The 16,851-nt window shown below is 43.4% G+C and overlaps 1 protein-coding gene across 2 annotated transcripts in view; it reads left to right on the top strand.

Moving 5' to 3' along the window:
- Ttc17 (tetratricopeptide repeat domain 17) overlaps positions 1 to 16,851 on the top strand; it is a 108,939-nt gene that overhangs the window by 662 nt on the left and 91,426 nt on the right. The gene's annotated exons all lie outside the window — the stretch shown is intronic.

Genomic DNA, 16,851 nt, shown 5'->3' with positions numbered 1-16,851 from the left:
CGCCCCTAGCCGGCCTCGGCGTCTCCGGGCCCACGCGTCACCGGTCCTCCCCGAGCCCGCAGAAGGCAGGTGGCAGCACTGGGGAGCGCGCGAGTCCCAGAGCAGTGACACGACGGCCCCTGCCCCAGCCTCCGGAGCCCAGAGTGGGGATTCGTTCTGGGTTCGGTGGTTTTAGCTTGTGCCTTTGCCCCAGGCTAGCAGGGACTCCTCGGGGACCTCACTCCCCGACTCCTTCCGAGGGAATACTTGGAGGATGCTTCTGGCGGTGGTGCCTGCATCCTCGCAGCTTTACCTGCTCTCCTTTACCTAGTTTCTGTGACCCAGCCCTCCATAGAGGATCTGCGACTTAATGGATTCTTCTGTGCTTGAACTAATTCCTGAGTGGAGCCCACTTTTTTCTTTTATGTAACTTTATGATGACTGCATGTTGTTTGTGCCGTTGATGCCTACAGAATTGAGGGGTGTGTGTGTTTGTGTGAGTGTGTGTGCGCGCGCGCGCGTTCGTTCATTCATCCACAGAATCTTAGTAAACTTAGTGATTTCTGGCACTTAAGAACTATGTTGAAATGTAGAGCAGACACAGAAATGAATTCTGTGTGCCCCAACCCCCGTGCAATGTAACATATACATCCCAAACATTTGCACCGGTGTCCTATTAAAGTGTACAGGTCCTTTGAGCTGGCTGTAGTGAATGGTGATGGGAACACATTACATTTACTTTGAGGTAAATGTTTGAGGTTTAGGTTTAGAGTTGCCAGGTGATGGGAATTTTTACGGTGAGCATTGAACAAATATAAATTTAAAGTCTGCCTGCGTATTTTCATTATGACCCGTTAGAAAAGGTTTCCTTTTCATAGCTATATCCACTGAGACGTCAAATATACATCTGTGTGCCTTGGAAACCCTAGAAAACACTACAGTTCTGTCTTCTTGACATAAGATTGGAAATCTTATCTTAGTCCTGGTTGCTTCCACTTTTTTCTTCCCGATGGTGGTTTTCCCTGAGGAAGCTGGGGAGTTAAGTCACTTCTGCTGCAACTGGGGGAGGCTTTCTCCTATTGGCTCTTTTGCGATATTGTTTCTTGGCCACAGCTATTTATGTTCTATGACATTGACTTCTCCTTGCCATTTTGTGTTGTGCCACTCAGCTGAAAAAGTAGCCCATCTGAAAAATGAAAACAGTGGAAATGTTTCATTTATATGGTAAGTATTTTAATGGGAAAGTAAAATCTGATTTAGCTTTGTTTTTTAAAAAAAGTCCTAGTGCACGTTGAAAAGGCATGATGTAGCAGGGAGAGAAAGTGTTTACTGGTAACTTGTCTCAGAGAAGAGGTGCTAGGAAAACATCTGGATCTCTGCCCAGGCACCCCTGCAGTAAGTACTTAGCCTTAAAGTCAAAGAAGCAAGATTTCTTCATATCTCTTTTAATGATCCTTTTCATTGAATTTTCCAATACTTTGCTATATATAGCATTTGCTGCATTAAATTCAGCTAGCCATAAACTTTTATACCAGCAGAAGTAAAATTGCTCCCTGCAGTGTAACAAGAGGCCAGGGAAGGGGAGTTGGGTTTAATCTGAGGAAAAAACAGCACCTACAAATAAGAGTTGGAGAGCATGGTCAACTTCCGAATTCCACTCTGATAATGCATTAGTCATGCGTCTCTTCCTGGCAATAATTTGAATGCAGGCAGAATCCAAACTCAGTTTCAATTGCAATTATGCCATTCGGGTATACTGAAAGAATTGAAAGATACTATTAGTACCTGAATTTGGGTACTCTACAGATCTGTTTGTTCATTCAATAACACACTTAACTAAAAACTTAGTATACATACAGTGTACTGGGACTGGGAGTGTAGTTCACACGCAGAGCTCTTGCCTAGAGCAAGAAAGAGGACCCCAGAATGGGGCAAAGTAGGTCAGCCTCACCAGCAGTCAGACAAATTGAGTGGCAGATGCCACCCTGATTGAAATTGTCTGATATTCACTCAGCCCAAATTAAATACAATCAATTGTTATTTTCCACAGTGAAAGCCAAGAAGTGTTTAGAAATTAAAATCGAATTGCCCAAGTGCAGATTTCAATACGAGCATTTTCCGTCATTAAAGTTGTAAGTGCAGGGCTAGGGATGTAGCACAATGGTAGAGAATTTACACAGCATGCCTAAGGGTCTGGATTTAGTCCCCAGCTCTGCAAAAAAGCAAACTCAATAACAATGTTTTGAGTACAGCCAGAAGTCTTTGCCAGAAGAAGTGAATAATCATTGGACTTTTATATTTCAAAGTGTAGGCTACACTAAAGATAGACACCCACCCGTTACATACTGCAGACTTGTGAGTGTACGTGTATGTCAGAATCCTGTATCTGTGGGTGGCTTGAAATGGGGCTTTCATCAGAGTATACGTTCCTGTGGGCAGCCTCTTCCCAGCCAAAGCTAGGGCTGGTCTGGCAGAATAAGCTGTCAGGTACTTCTAGGTTTGGGGAATTGTTTGTTTCCACTCCCCCTTCCTCAGCTAGGGAACTTACACACCCCGCAGTTTTTATTTTTTTTTATTTTTATTCATTTATTTATTTATTTATTTATTTGTGTGTGTGTATGTGTGTGTGGCCAGCTCAGCCCACCAGGAGGCAGGGCTGGCTGGCATGTGGGGCTGGAGGATTCAACCGCGGTCCCTCTGCTTTGTTAAGCTTGTTCTAAGTAGGTGCTTTAGACCACTGAGCCATCTCACCAGCCCCACCCCGCAGTTTTTAGACACTATGTTCCTGAGCTGCCACTGAATCCCCAGGACTGTGGTCCTTTGAATCCTGGCATTGGGATGTAAACACTCTCGGAGGGTCATCTTGAATTCAAGGCCAACGTGAACTCAAAGGAAGATCCTATCTCCAAAAGCAAAACAAAACAAGTTCACATTAGCTAGTGACTCAGAACATGGGCCTTAACTTTCTCCATGGAAGCTTAGCAGTCTTGGCACAGGACTCTGATAAGTGACTATTTCAGCAAATATGATCGAAAGAACTATCAGATTTAGTTAGAGAAAGAGGCTGAATTTTAATTTTTGGTCTGATGTTCAGTAATTTGATTAAGTGAGAGAGCACATCATGTGTGAAGCCAACAGCTGTATTTGGAAAAGGAAGCCATGTCTTTGTCATAGAGCACTGTTTCTGTTTGTGCATTTCAGAGATCTGCTTGGGTTCCTGTTCAACCTTTATAGTAGCATCAGAGTAAGTCTCATTCAGTCTGTTCTTTTTCAGATATCTAGTATTATAAATTAAGCACTAAATCTATTATACTGAAAGTAGTAAGGGAAACTTAGAAATAAGCTATAATTTTACCAAACATTTATTGAACAAATATTTATCAACTGTTCACTTTTCCTTAGTCCATTGTGCTTCGATGTATGTGTTTCCATTGAGTCTTATAGGGGTCCCCACCAGGTTTTCATCTCGGTCCAAGAAGTCAATATTTGTAATCCCAAAGATACATTATTGGAGTTCCACCAAGTTAATTCTAGTCTACCACTCCCAGTGCAGCCCACAGCAAAATTAAAGACACTAAAACGTGTTTATGATTATTGAGGAGCCAAGCTCTGGGTCCTAAGTCCAGCCACAAAGGTGGCTTTCCGGAACAAAGAGGCTGATCCAGGACTGCACCTAGGTTTTATTCAGTGGAGGAGGCGTGGCTTGAGGAATGACTGAGAATTGTGGGAAGTAGGTGAGTACTGTGAGCTGAGCTAGGTGGGTGTCTTACATTCACCTCTGCCATATGCAGAGAAAGTAATCTGCATTATGCTGTTGAGACAGTATCTAATGTTTCAGGAGTCTGGTGCTTCAGCTCCGATATAATCTGTCAAGCCCCTGGAAGTTGTAGCCTCTATCTCAAGGCAAGGCTTGATCCCAGCTGGCAGTGCGGAGCACTGGCTCTTCATCCGTCTTGACCCAGCTCACATTAAAGAGCAGCAGGTTTACCAGGGAAACACGCATGCCACCTTCAGAAGACTATCACCAGCACCTCAGCTAGACCAATATACATTGCTTAAGGCCGATTGAAGGATAAACAGAGTCCTAGCCAGCTCTGTACATATCAATACAAGGAAATAAGGTCAGTCTCAGAAAAAATGGAGACAATCACTCTTCTCTCAAAGAGAGCTGCTCTGGTGGTCCTCCACAGACCACCAAGAAGACAGTCTCATTTCTCTGTGGAAACAATGGAAGCTCAGCTCCAAAATCAGCTTCCTTCCTTCCCCCACTTGTTCCTGTAAATCAGTGCTTCTCAGACTTGACTTTGCTCAAAAATAATCTAGGCTGTTTGCTTAGAATGCAGATTCACTGGTCCCTGGGCGTATCCAAGTCAGTACTTTGGTGGTGGAACAAGGATTCCACATTTTTAACAGATTTCTCAGGAGGCAATAGTATAGGTGGACCACATGGCATTTGAGAATTCTGTTTTAGGTCTTGCCGTTTCCCCAGCTTCTCTTCTAGCCTCCTTTTTTTTTTTTTACTCATTTCATATACCTGGGTGACTTCTATTCACTTTGAACTCCATGTGAATACCTTCTAGGTATTTCAAGTTTAGAATGACTAGAGCAAAACTTGTTTTTCCCCACAAAGCTGTGTCAGGTTACGTTTCCTAACTTAGTGAAAGACCACCATTCACCACCCTCCCTTGTGCCTGTGTCAGAAATCTTATCATCCTTAATTTCCATCCTTCCATCCTTAACTGTTCTTACCCCTACTGTTGTGCTGCTTCCAGCCAATAGTGCAATTAGAGTGATACCTTTTTTTTTGAGACAGTCTTGCTACGTAGTCCAGACTGGCCTCAAACACACTAGGATCCTCTTGCCTCCACCTGCCGAGTGCTGGGATTACAGACTGCAGTAATAGCTTTAAAACTTTGTTCAAGTTTAAAATTTTGGTTAAGGCACAGCATTGGAAAAGTCAGCCTCTGACATTATGAGGAGAATGATTACAGTGATGAAGAGCCCAGCCCTCCCTACTTGGTGCATGGCCTGGGATAAGATCTCAACTCTGCCTATCTTGTGACTGAGCCCTTCTTTTACTGGGCAGTGGATCTGGTCGACTTCGAGGGCCTCAGGCCCCCACCCCACCCCCTTCCACAAGCATGCACGTACATATGTAGCACGTTGTATGTCGTCATCCTTGCTTTTTAGTGTGCAGCTCCGTACACTGTTCAGTTCTCCTTTGCTTCTGGCCTTTTGCACTGCCTAGCCGTTCTTTCCTGGAACCCCCAGGCTGGCTGTCAAACTCCTCGCAGCTTCAGCCTTACTCTTTCACTGAGGCTTCCCTGACACCCAAGTCAGAATAAGCTGTACTTTCTTGTGTTCTCCAAGAATCCTGAATCTCGTTATGAAGGAATTTCCTGCTATGCCTGCTGGGTTGCCCAGGTGCCTTCCTAGACAGTGACATGGAGGTGTGGCCTTGTGTGCCCCAAACTCTGGGTGGCCCTGGGCCACAGCCCCAGGCTGGTCCTTGGTTGGATGATACCAGCCAGTTTGAGAAGAGGTTCTGCCTTTCAGGAGTTCAGAGTTAGTGAATGAAACAAGCCTCGTGTGAATGGAGCCACATAGTAGTCACTGGTGTGATCATTGTCTGGAGTCTTAGCCTGGTGGAAGATTTCCAAAAGATAATGAAAGCTAGGTGTAACCCGCAAAGGGGCACAGCAGGTGAAAAGAGCCAGCATTTCAGCCACACACTTGCCCACCATGGTCAGGCTGTGCTGGGCAAGGGAAATAATTTCTGTTTGTTGCTGATGTTGTGTCAGAAAGGTCAGCTTTTTCAGTCAGACATTAAAAAGGATGGAGAAGCATCAATGAGTGATAGAACAAGGAGCAAGGAAAGTGGAAGGAAGGAGCAGAGGTGATGGAGCGGAGAATGGCAGCTGCCGGGCTCCGGCTCCAGCTCCGGAGGGGTCAGACCCAGCGGTGGGGCTCAGCAACTGTGCACTTTGGAAGCCACTGGGAAAGCTAGCTGAGCAGGCGCTTCGCTGGCAGTGAGGACCCAGAGAGTTGCCAGCAGATCCAGTCAGAAATTAGCACAGCTTTGCACCTCAGGATGTGGCCAGCAGGGTGTAAGCAGTACCTACGCAGCAGCCACGTGTCATGGTGCTGGGAGAAGAAAGCAGGAGGGAATCCCTCTGCATCTCTGGCTTTTTATAGTCACATTGAAAAGTTCTTCTGTGCATAAGCCTCCCTCCCTCTCCGCTTGTTCCCTTTTAAACCTGTTCCAGTCTGCTCTTCATCCCTGCAGCTCTTGTCAAGATTCTCAGCACTCTACATTGCCAGATTCAGTTCTCAGTAACCTGCCCCCTTCAGCAAGCCAGTGTTAGTCTTTATGAACTACTTTATGTGGTTGCCGGGATATACACTCCTGGTTTTCGTCTCCATCCTCAGCCGCGACTTCTCATTCTCCTGCTCGTGCCCATCTTCTTGAGAAGCCTTAAGTGTCGGTATGCCCCTTATCTGCACTGAACAGTACCTGCCTGATGAGCCTGTGTGGTCTCGTGGCCAAGAACGACTGTTTGAGGACGCCCCAGCCTTAGCTGCACTTTCTGCGACTCCCTGAACTCAGCTCACATATCCAATGGCTAGTAGACATCTGCCTGCTCGGCTGTCTTGTAGGTACCACAGGTACACAGGGTGATCAAAAACAGCAATGAATGTTTTTAAGTTTTTTTAAGAGGACATTGCCATTCGTCCCTCTCAGGATGCTCCTCCTCTCTTCAGGCACCTTGCTTTGTCATCCTGCCACTGTCTGAGGCAGCTCTGGAAATCCTTTTTCAGGTCTTTAGTGATGCTGTCATGGCTACCTTGATGTTCTGTGTCAGTTCCAAAAAAATCATTTATCTCATAGGGTAATTTAGATGAGACCAAAGTGTGTGTCTTTCTGTGGCAGAAATCACTGTAACATTTGGAATCAGTTCAGGACATTGAACACCAGCACAGCACTAGCCAGTGGCACTGAGGAAAGAGGACTTCGGGAATGGCTTCAGGAAGTGCAAAAACATTGGCAAAAGTGTGTCTGCCGATGAGGGGGTTGATGGAGATTAATGGCAGTGTGTCTTTGCAATTATTTTATTTACACTTTGATTATAATTTTTGATCACACTTCACACAGATGTCTTCAGCAAAACTTGGTTTTCCACCCCACTGAACCTGGTCTTCCTCTATTCACCAGTTGCTCACATCCAGAATATTCCTGTCTTTCTTGTTTGTCTCCCGGTAATTTTACTCCCGCAGTGCATCATTCTCCTGCCTTGTCTTCCCACTTCTCACCTCTGTAACCTCGGCCCAGGCTGCCTGTGTCTCCTGCGCTGCAGCCTCCTGGCCAGCCCACTGGAACCCACCTTTACCCCCGAAGGTCTCCTCCTCACTGCTCTGGTGGTTTTTCAGAATCACAAGCCTGGTCCTGGGTGGGAAGCAAAGTGTTCATGCACTTGAAGATGAAAATCTTGTGTTTTACTAGACCCTTCCTGGCCCTGGAAGACCTGGGCTCCGGGCTCCTGGGCACCATGCCACCGTCGAACGCCACTCCCTTCCACTGCTTCAGCCATTGCCAGTGTCGGGTGTTCTTCAAACCCCCAAGCTCACTTCTCCCCAGCGGGACCTTTCGTTCTTGCTTCTGCCTCTGCTTTCTTCAGTGAAGTAGCTCAGGTGCCTGACACATGCTGAACCCTCAGGAAATAACTGGCTTAGTGCACACTAATAGTCCCTGAGCCCACTGTGGGCCTCACAGGGATCGGTCAGCAGAAGGACCCGCGTGGTGTTTGTCGGCTGGAGCAGCGGCACCGCACTCACTGTGGCAGCCGGCTCATTCATTCTGCTGGTTACATGTTGTCTTCTCTTGAGAATGCGCCCTCTTGGAAGAGGAGCTGCAAATGCTTTCGGGCCACAGTCACAGGAAATGTTTCTTACAGATTCTTCCTGAAAGTTTCTTGTCTTCGCAAACATTTCCATAGATTTCTTTCTAAACATTTTGTCTGACAACAGCTTTTATTATTTAGTAAGTCTCGGATATCTGTCCCTGCTAGAAACAAAAACCTAAGTCCTTCCTCTGTAACACTGGTAGCATTCTGGTGGAGGGAGATTCTGTAACGTGTTTAATCAGCGTCCTGCAATATCTCCCCAGAACATTCACACCATCTTAAGGTCTTTACTGTCACAAACAATTCTACAATAATGTCAACATGTTCATGTGTAGATCTCGCCACACCTCTATAAAATATATGTAAAATGAGTTTTTAGAAATAGAACTACCTGGTTCAAAGAATGTATTACATTTAATTTTCTTAGTACTAAATTGACCTCCTAAAAGCCTGTAGCACTAGTATTTAAAAATACCCAACAATATTTGGGATATACAAAACCTCTGTTCATAATCTGACTTTATTTTTTATTTTTTTTTTTCTGTATTTTAGGGAAGGGTCTACAGGGTGTACAGGTTCTCATTAGTAGTTCGGACTCATAGTGATTCTCTTGTTTACAGCCTCCCAAGAGCTGGGATTACAGGCTCTGAGCCATCATGCCCAGTCTTACCTGCAGTCTCAGCGCGCCCCTGGGGCAGGGCTGGCACAGCAGGACGGAACCCCCAGCCACTGCACCTGCTCGCAGGTGCTTTAATCCGCTGAGCTATTTGGTTGACCCTCCATAATCTGACTTTAGAAGAACACTTCCCTAATCCAGTTACTGCTCTTAGCTAAACAGTGCTTGGCTGTTAGAAGTATAACAGAAAAGAAACCTTTTAGTCTTCTTATCTTCAAGGAAAAATTAAACCCTTATTATTGATATTTATTTCACAGTAAATACACAGGATTGCAGTAAAATAAATTAGTCCTATGGAATCTTTCTGCCTTCAGTTGATAGTACTAAGGTTTCATTGAGTATCAAGTTGAACTATATTCAGCTGTCTTTTTTAGAGCAGTGATTTCCAGCGTAAGATTGCAAGGAATTCCCAGGCCATTGAGTTTTCTATTACCGGAGTAAGAACAAGTTTCAGTTTCTGGCATTTACTGTAGTGTCTCCTTCCAAACATTTGCCTAGCTCATCTATGAATTTTCAAACTCAAACATGTTTTATTCATCACCCAAGGCCTGGCATTGTGTGTAGCGTTTAGTGGGTGCTCATATTGGTTTGCTATTGCTGCTATCAGAAGTTACCACAATCTTGGAGGGCCGGGGAGATAGCTCAGTAGAATCAGCAAGCACTAAGGTTCTGAGTTCAATCCCCGGTACCGGGAAAAAAAAAAAAAAAAAAGTTACCACAATCTTGGTGGCTTGCAACAGTGCATATTTATTATCTGACAGTAGGTTAGAAGCCTGACATTTGTGCCACTGGGCTCTGTTGGGGACAGCTGCAGTGTTGTGGAGGTCCCAGCAACAGTCCCTCAGTGACAGTGATCTGCTGGACATCCTGGCCTCTGGGCCTGCTCTCTGCACCATCAAAGCCAGCAGCTTTGCCTCCCTGAGTATCCCTCTCTAATGACCTCTGTCTTTGGCCTCTTTTATTCCACAGGAGAGGACCCTCTGAGCTGCCCTCCTAAGAATCCAAGTTATGTTTCCATTTTTACTTAGGCAGCCTGATCACACCCCTAATCTTGTTGCCAGCATGATTTCCTCTGCCAGGTACCATAATGTGTTAATAGGCTGAGGGATTGAGACATGGAACTCTTTGCTGGACGTTATTCTGCCTGCTGCTGTGCTTAGTGAATATTTGCTGCCTCAATTAGCGCCATTTCAGAATGACATAGGCATCAGCTGTATCGTTCCTGTTAAGCTTACAGGGACATCATGAATTAAAGCAGACCTGAAGGAATCCATGACTCTTGTGTCCTGATCCAACATTTCATGTTCTGTGCTGGTGAAGTCGCAGGTCATTTGTTTTATTCCGTCTGTTGTTTGTGTGTTTCCCAGGGCTGTAAAATCAGGAAATATAGACTGACAGCATATTGTAAGACGTTACCATTTGTTGTTCATGTTGAAAATGATGACTCTTGCTTACTGGTTAGGACAGGAATGATTTTTGTCATGAATGGTCTCAGAAACTTGGCTGCAGTTCTGCGCTATAAATGTTCAAGTCTAGACCATAGTGACACAGTATTCTTCATATATCTGTATTAGTGTAAATGTAAGCATTTTACAACGGACCATGTGTTCCAAGAACTGTGAAAATGAGAAAGTAAAATCTACTTGAGGTTAAGACTTTAGAAAATACAGATACAAGGCCATAAAATGTATGTGAAGGTCAGGACTCAATATTTTCCTTTATCTTGATACTGGTTTTCTATAATATCAAGACTAGTTTTTAATTGCTCGTTAAAATACTATATAAGTAAATCTAATAGCAAAACAAAAAATTTGCAGTAACAAAGTTACCTTTGTTAAAAAAATTCCTAAATCCTAACTTTATAATAGTAGTGTTTGATTGATCTCATACTGTTACATTTTCTAGTGAAATATCTGTGGATATTGAAGTTTTGGTGGATCTAGGCAGGACCCTGTGAAGCCCCACTGTAAGAGCAGGCCAGACTGGTATTTTGTTTCCTTCTGTGGACCCGTGAGATGATAAAGTCCACGGTGGTTAAACTTGAAGGCAGGGTTCCATGAAAAGCATTGGCAGTAGACCTTTCTTCCTCCTTCATCCTGTCCTCTTAAAACTCACCATGCTTGTGAGTTTGTAGGAGCTCAGAAGAGTGGTGGCCGAGGGCTCCTTAGGCAGTCTTGGGAATAGCAGAAAACTAGACAAGATCAAGGTAAAAAAGATGAGAAAAAGGTAAGGAACAGAAGACTCAGAGGATGTCCGATTTTTTAGGTGTTCTGTCTAAGCCTATGTCTATGACAGGACCTTTTTTCTCTAAGAATTATACATAAGGGAAAGCTACAAGATTTTTCCTCAGACTTGAGCTTATGGTTGTCGTTGCAGTTTGTTTAAGAAATTAGTCAGACATAGTGGTGCATACCTATAATCCCAGCACTCTGGAGGCTGAGGCAGGAGGGCCACTGCAAGTTCAGGGCCAGCTTGGGATACATAACAAAACTCCGTTTCAAAACAAAACAAAAATTAATAAAACATGTTTCATCGCACTCTAAAGTTTCATATCAACAAGATGACCTGTAGATTGCATGTTTTTTAAAAGAAACACTTGTAAAATTAATAAAATGCTGATTGTTGAAAAGTCAGTGCACAAATGAAGAGCTTAGTCACCTAGGATCCCACCAACTGGTATCCCTGAAACCACTTTCTTACAGTATGGTATCTGCACTAGGTGCAGTGATACACCCTTATAATCCTGTCTGTTCAAGAGGCTGAGTCAGGAGGATGACAAGTTCAATACCAGCCCAAGCAATTCAGCAAGATTATCTCAAAATAAAAAGGTCTGGAAATGTAGATCAGTGGTAAAGTACTCTTCTGTTCTGTCTTCAGTACTGCCAAACAAAAGGTAGGGGGAGGGTTGGGCAGAATCTTGCTGTGTTGTCCATACGACCTGGGATTTGTGACCCTCCTGCATCAGCAGGAGCTTAGGTGATGAGGAGCTCCTGCATCAGCACCTCCCAGGTGCTGAGGTGACAGGCATGTACCTCCAGGCCCAGCTAGAGAAGTATTTTTCAGGTTGAACTTTGTTCTGGTTAAGTGCAGTTAAGGACAGAGAGCAACCTTTGCATCTGGTGCAATAAATAACTGCTCAAAAATGGCCACTGCTAATTGGAATCTTGGTTTAATTGGGAAAACTTGGGCTGGGGAGAGGGCTCAGCAGAATAAGCGCTTCCCTGGCAAGTGTAAGGGTCTGAGTTCAAACCCCGGTTCCAAAAAAAAAAAAAAAAAAAAAAATCTGAGAGTTTCAAAGAAACTTTGGAAATCATCTCTGCCCAGAGCTAGAAGGAATTTATGTAGGCAAATTCAGAGTGTGGTCCTTGCATACACTGCTTGGATATAGTTCAGACTAGCAAAAATGTGATACTTTCCTGGCAATGCCAAGTCTATGTAGGGCAGGATTTGAAAACTAAAAAGAACTACAGAAGTTATTTGACTGCAGCTCTTCCTGGTAGAGATAAGGAAACAAGCCCAGGCAGGAAGGTGACTTGCTTGAAGGCACAGGACTGGCCACAGCCTGTAGTTAAGGTCGTGCTTTCCTTCTGGCCTAGCGGCTTAGTCCTTTTTCTCCTTTTAGGGCAGTGCTCAGTGAATGGTAAGGCCCGCCCAAGGGAGTAGAAAGGAATAGCTAACAAAGGTGGTAGGGACGAACTGTAAATTATCAGCAGTGTTAAGTGCCTAACGTGAACTCAAAATTGTTATACACTGAGTGTAGAAAGAGGGGTGCAGAAACAGGTGTTTAGAGGGACAAAAGGTGCTCAGTAATTACACAGCCTAAGTGCTTCAGGAGAACTGCTGGGAAGTACTGTGGAAACTCAGGAGGAGGGTGGCTTCACAAAAGGAGTGTCTTGAGTGAAGTCCTTTGGCTTAGCCAACAGGATGGAGAGAGAGAAGCATGTCCCAGAGAGAGGCAGCAGAGGTGTCTGAGCAGGGGACCTCTAGAAAGTTGGGTGGAGCTTTAGTTTTTTGGTTTTTTGTTGTTTTTTTTTAAATGTATTTAGTACAGGGTCTCACTACACAGATCAGACTCGTGATCCTCCTGCTTTCAGCCTCCCAAGTGCTGGGATTACCAGCGAATGCCACCACACCCAGTCTCTGTTGTCCTAGTGCACCCCAGGGGCGGAGCCTGCACAGCACCCTGGGGATCCCAGTCCCTGCATCTGCCTAAGCAGGTACTTTAACCCGCTGAACTATCTGGCAGGTCCTGGAGCTTTAGTTCTTTACTTGTTTATTTTTTGTTTTGAGGCAGAGCCTCATGCTGTTGCTTCATGCAGTTTGCATGCCTCAGCTTCCTGAGTAGTCGACATACTGTGCACCACCAGGCCTAGTTTACACAAGGTTTATAAGTAGCATCAGCACTTTCTGAATTATGAAGTTTAAATGCTACAGGTATAGTTTGAGCTAGGGCATAAAGAATAAAGCAGAGACAGTCCCTCTGCCTTCCTTCAGGCCCTTTGTCTGGCTTCCTACCAGACAGCCAGACCCAGCAGCTCAAACAGAAGTTGTAGATTTGAGTGTCCTCAGTACCCCTGGCCTTACTTGCATAATCCCATCTCAGGAATAATCACCCCGACCAAGGAAAGGAATACACTGACATGGCTTCCTGTGCTTTGCCACAAGAAGAACTTGCTGCCAGGCGTGGTGACCCATGCTTGTTAATCCCAGCACTTGGGAGGCTAAGGCAGAAAGATTGCTCCAAGTTCGAGGCCAGCCTGAACTGCATTGTGCCATCTTGTCTCAAGAAGATGGAAAAAAAAAAAAAAAAAAAGCTTGGCTACAAAAGAAAAATCACAAGTATCCACTAAGCAGAACCATTTCAGATTTTATATAGAACCAAAATCTATGTTGCTTTAAATTACATAATCTGAAATCCTGAATAAAAGATATGAACAAAAAAATATGCTATTTCTAGTTCTTAATTTGAATGGAAATTTTTTTAAATAAATATGGCTTAATATAAAATTTTATTCATCAGTTTCTAACTTCTTTTTTTAATTATTATTTATGTGTGTGGGTGTGTGTGGGTGTGTGTGTGGCCAGCTCAGCCCACCAGGGGGTGGGGCTGGCTGGCATGTGGTGCTGGGGGACTGAACCGCGGTCCCTGTGCTTTGCTAAGCTTGTTTTAAGTAGGTGCTTTAGACCACTGAGCCATCTCACCAGCCCATCTAACTTCTTTTAGGAGAAGAGTTTCCCATGCTACTTTCATGTACTGAGATGAAAATCATTTAAAAAACTGGGAAAAGTATTCAGTGTGTCTGAAGATTAGGTTGTATATAAGGGTTTGAATCACAGTTATAATGGAAATAATGTTAAATTACAGTCATAAAGGACCATTGGAAAATGATTGATTCGAAATTGCCTTTGTACACCATTAGAAGTGCTCATGCCTTAGACTGGGGATGTTGTGTAAAATGTTCCTCCTTTGTCTCATCTGGCAGTGAGGTCATTACCTCCACATAGTGCTTTTTGCATCCACTGCAATGTGAATGAATTTACTGAATTCACCAACTTTGGACCCCAGATTACAATTGGAGGTGTTAATAGCACCTCAATTAGAGAAAGCAACAAACACAGTATATGAAAATGAACTTGATATGAGTAAAATATTTGCTATTATCATATATAATTAGATGCTTATATTTACATATTCAAAATAAAATAAAATTAAATTGCTTTATTGTTTTTTTCTTTTGTTTGTTTGTTTAAGGCTATTGGGGATTGAACCCAGGGCCTTTGCAGTGAGCTACATCCTCAGCCCTTTTTATTTTATTTTATTTTTATGTATGTATATGTGTATTTTGAGATAAAGTCTCCCTTACCTGCTGAATTGCCCAGGCTGGGATTGGAATTTCCAGTCTTTCTTCCTTAGCCCCCCAGAGAGCTAAGGTTGCAGACCTGTGCCACCTCACCCACATTGTCACTGTCCTTTCCAAAAGAAATTACTACAGTAACAGGGAAGCCTTGTTTACCTGGAATTGTGTGAATGAATCATTTTCAATAATAGAATCCCACAGTAGTGAGACCCTGTACCAAATACATAAATGAAGAAAAAATAATCCCACATAGTCTAATTTCCAAATATATGGTCAGGTTTTTTTTTCCTGCAGTGTAACTTTTTCTATAAATATTTCATGTTTCCTTATCTTCTTAAACAGAGGAAATGAAAATAATTTGGAAGATTGTAAAGTGAGCACGCCAGAAAGTGCTGTGAGATCTTTTGTGTGCATTATATATTTTCTTTAAAAAAACACCTTTAAGCACTTCCCTGGCAAGTGCAAGGGCCTGAGTTCAATCCCCAGTTCCGCAAAAAAAACAAAAACAAACAAACAAAAAAAAACCTACTTCTAATATCTGTCATAATTTGTTCCTGGGTTTAAGTAACCTCTTTGCATTGCCCTCAGCTTTTTTTTTTTTTTTTTTTTAGGACAGGGCCCTCAATATGCAGTTATCCTCCTATCTCAGCCTCCCAACTGCTGTAATTATAGGCATGGCCATGACATCAGGCTTGCCATTGGGTTTTTTAAATGTATTAACCCTTCTGCACGCATGGTATGTGACAGGATACATAGACTCCAGATATTGACTAACGGTGGACCTGTGCCAGTAAATACTACTGGTTGCATGGATGGGGTAATATTTGCTGTACTATACTGAGCAAACGCTATTTCATAGTCTTCCAAGGACAGGGAGGTATCCAGAAAGAAATTCAGGTTGCCATTTGCCTAAGTAATTGTCATGTCTTCAAATTTAAAACCCAAAGTTGCTGCCATAAAAATACGTGTCAGGCTATAAATCCTCCCTTTGCTAACGCTTTCCTGGCAAAGGGCCCTGCCGCTTGTCACCTCAAAGGGAAACGCAGCTGTCAGTGGGCCTCTTCTGCGGACACGCCTGTCTCGATAGCTCTCGCTGCTGTCTGCTGAATGAAAAGCTTCAAGGAAATAAAAATGCCTCTGCATCACTGCCTGCTGCCGGGACCGCGTTACCTGAACGTGGTAGAGTCCTGGCCAGCTAGTGATGTTGGAGCTGAAACTAAGATCATTCTTAGATGTTCCTGTAATGGAAATCTTCATCTCTCATTCTTAGGGCTTCTTAACCATGCCAGGTAAATAGAACTGTTCAGTATTTTGAAGCGGAAGTACTGTTCTCCCACTTTCTTCCACCACCAATTCGTTTTCGTACAGAGCTGGATGTGGCATACCTCTAACCCCAGAAGAAGGCTGAGGCAGGACCATTACTGTTTCGGGCCTCATTGGGTACATACTGAATTCAAGGCCAACCTCAACCAAACTCTTCTGTCAGATAAGTGGACAAATAAATCACATATAAGGTCATGTACTAAATTACTACCTCTTGAGCTCTGAACAGCCAGTGCTGGCAAGTGAGTAGGCAGTCTTGGGCTTCCTACCTAAAGATATGATATTCCATTAATCTCTACACCCTATTCTTTTGGACAGAGGGTCAGGTCTCCATCCCTCTGTTCATGAAATTAAGTTTGGTTGTTTTTTTTTTATTCTTTGTTATATTTCTTTATTGTTTATTCCTTTTATTTCTTTTTCTTTGTTTCTTTTTCTTTTTTATTGCAACTAGAAATGCTAGAGTGAGCACCCTTGTGCATGTTTTTCTCCTGGTCTAAGAATAGCTCCAGGTAGTTTCCTAGAGTGTTTTGCTAAAATGAAAGATTATACACTGCTAACACTTTGATATGTGTTGTCAAAACAACCCTCCAACAATGAGAACCGATTCATAGACCTGCTATCAATATATGAGGGCTCATTTTCCTACATCTTCTGCATTGTAGTCTCCTAATCTATTGGTCTAGAGCGTGAGCTTTAAGGAATAAGTTTCAAGGTTGTCTTATATTATCTTTGATTTATCCCCTTCTACAAATAGCTTTCAAAAATAGGTGCTTTTAATATTTTCTTTTTAGTGTTTCATATGGAATGTGCTATCAAAACAAGACAGTCTTTTCTGTGTTATTGAAGGCATGAACCATCTTTTAAGAAAATTACTTTATCCTTCATTGCCAAATATTTCTCATCTTGAATACTTTATATGACCTGTCAAGTCAGAATCCTCACTTGAGATGTTTGCTATTTCGAGATGGAGTTCATGGGCAGCTGTTGAACCTTTCACACCCTTTGCTGTGGTCACTTTTGCTCCCTCTGGTGCTGAGAATTGACCTGAGCACCTGGTGCATGTTCACCTGCTCTAGCACCCACCCGTGCCTGTGAGCACTGTTGAAGTACCCCC

The sequence above is a fragment of the Octodon degus genome, unplaced genomic scaffold (assembly GCF_000260255.1).
Source record: "Octodon degus isolate 3935 unplaced genomic scaffold, OctDeg1.0 scaffold00018, whole genome shotgun sequence".
Lineage (NCBI taxonomy): Eukaryota > Metazoa > Chordata > Mammalia > Rodentia > Octodontidae > Octodon > Octodon degus.
This window is presented reverse-complemented; position numbering and strand designations above follow the sequence as displayed.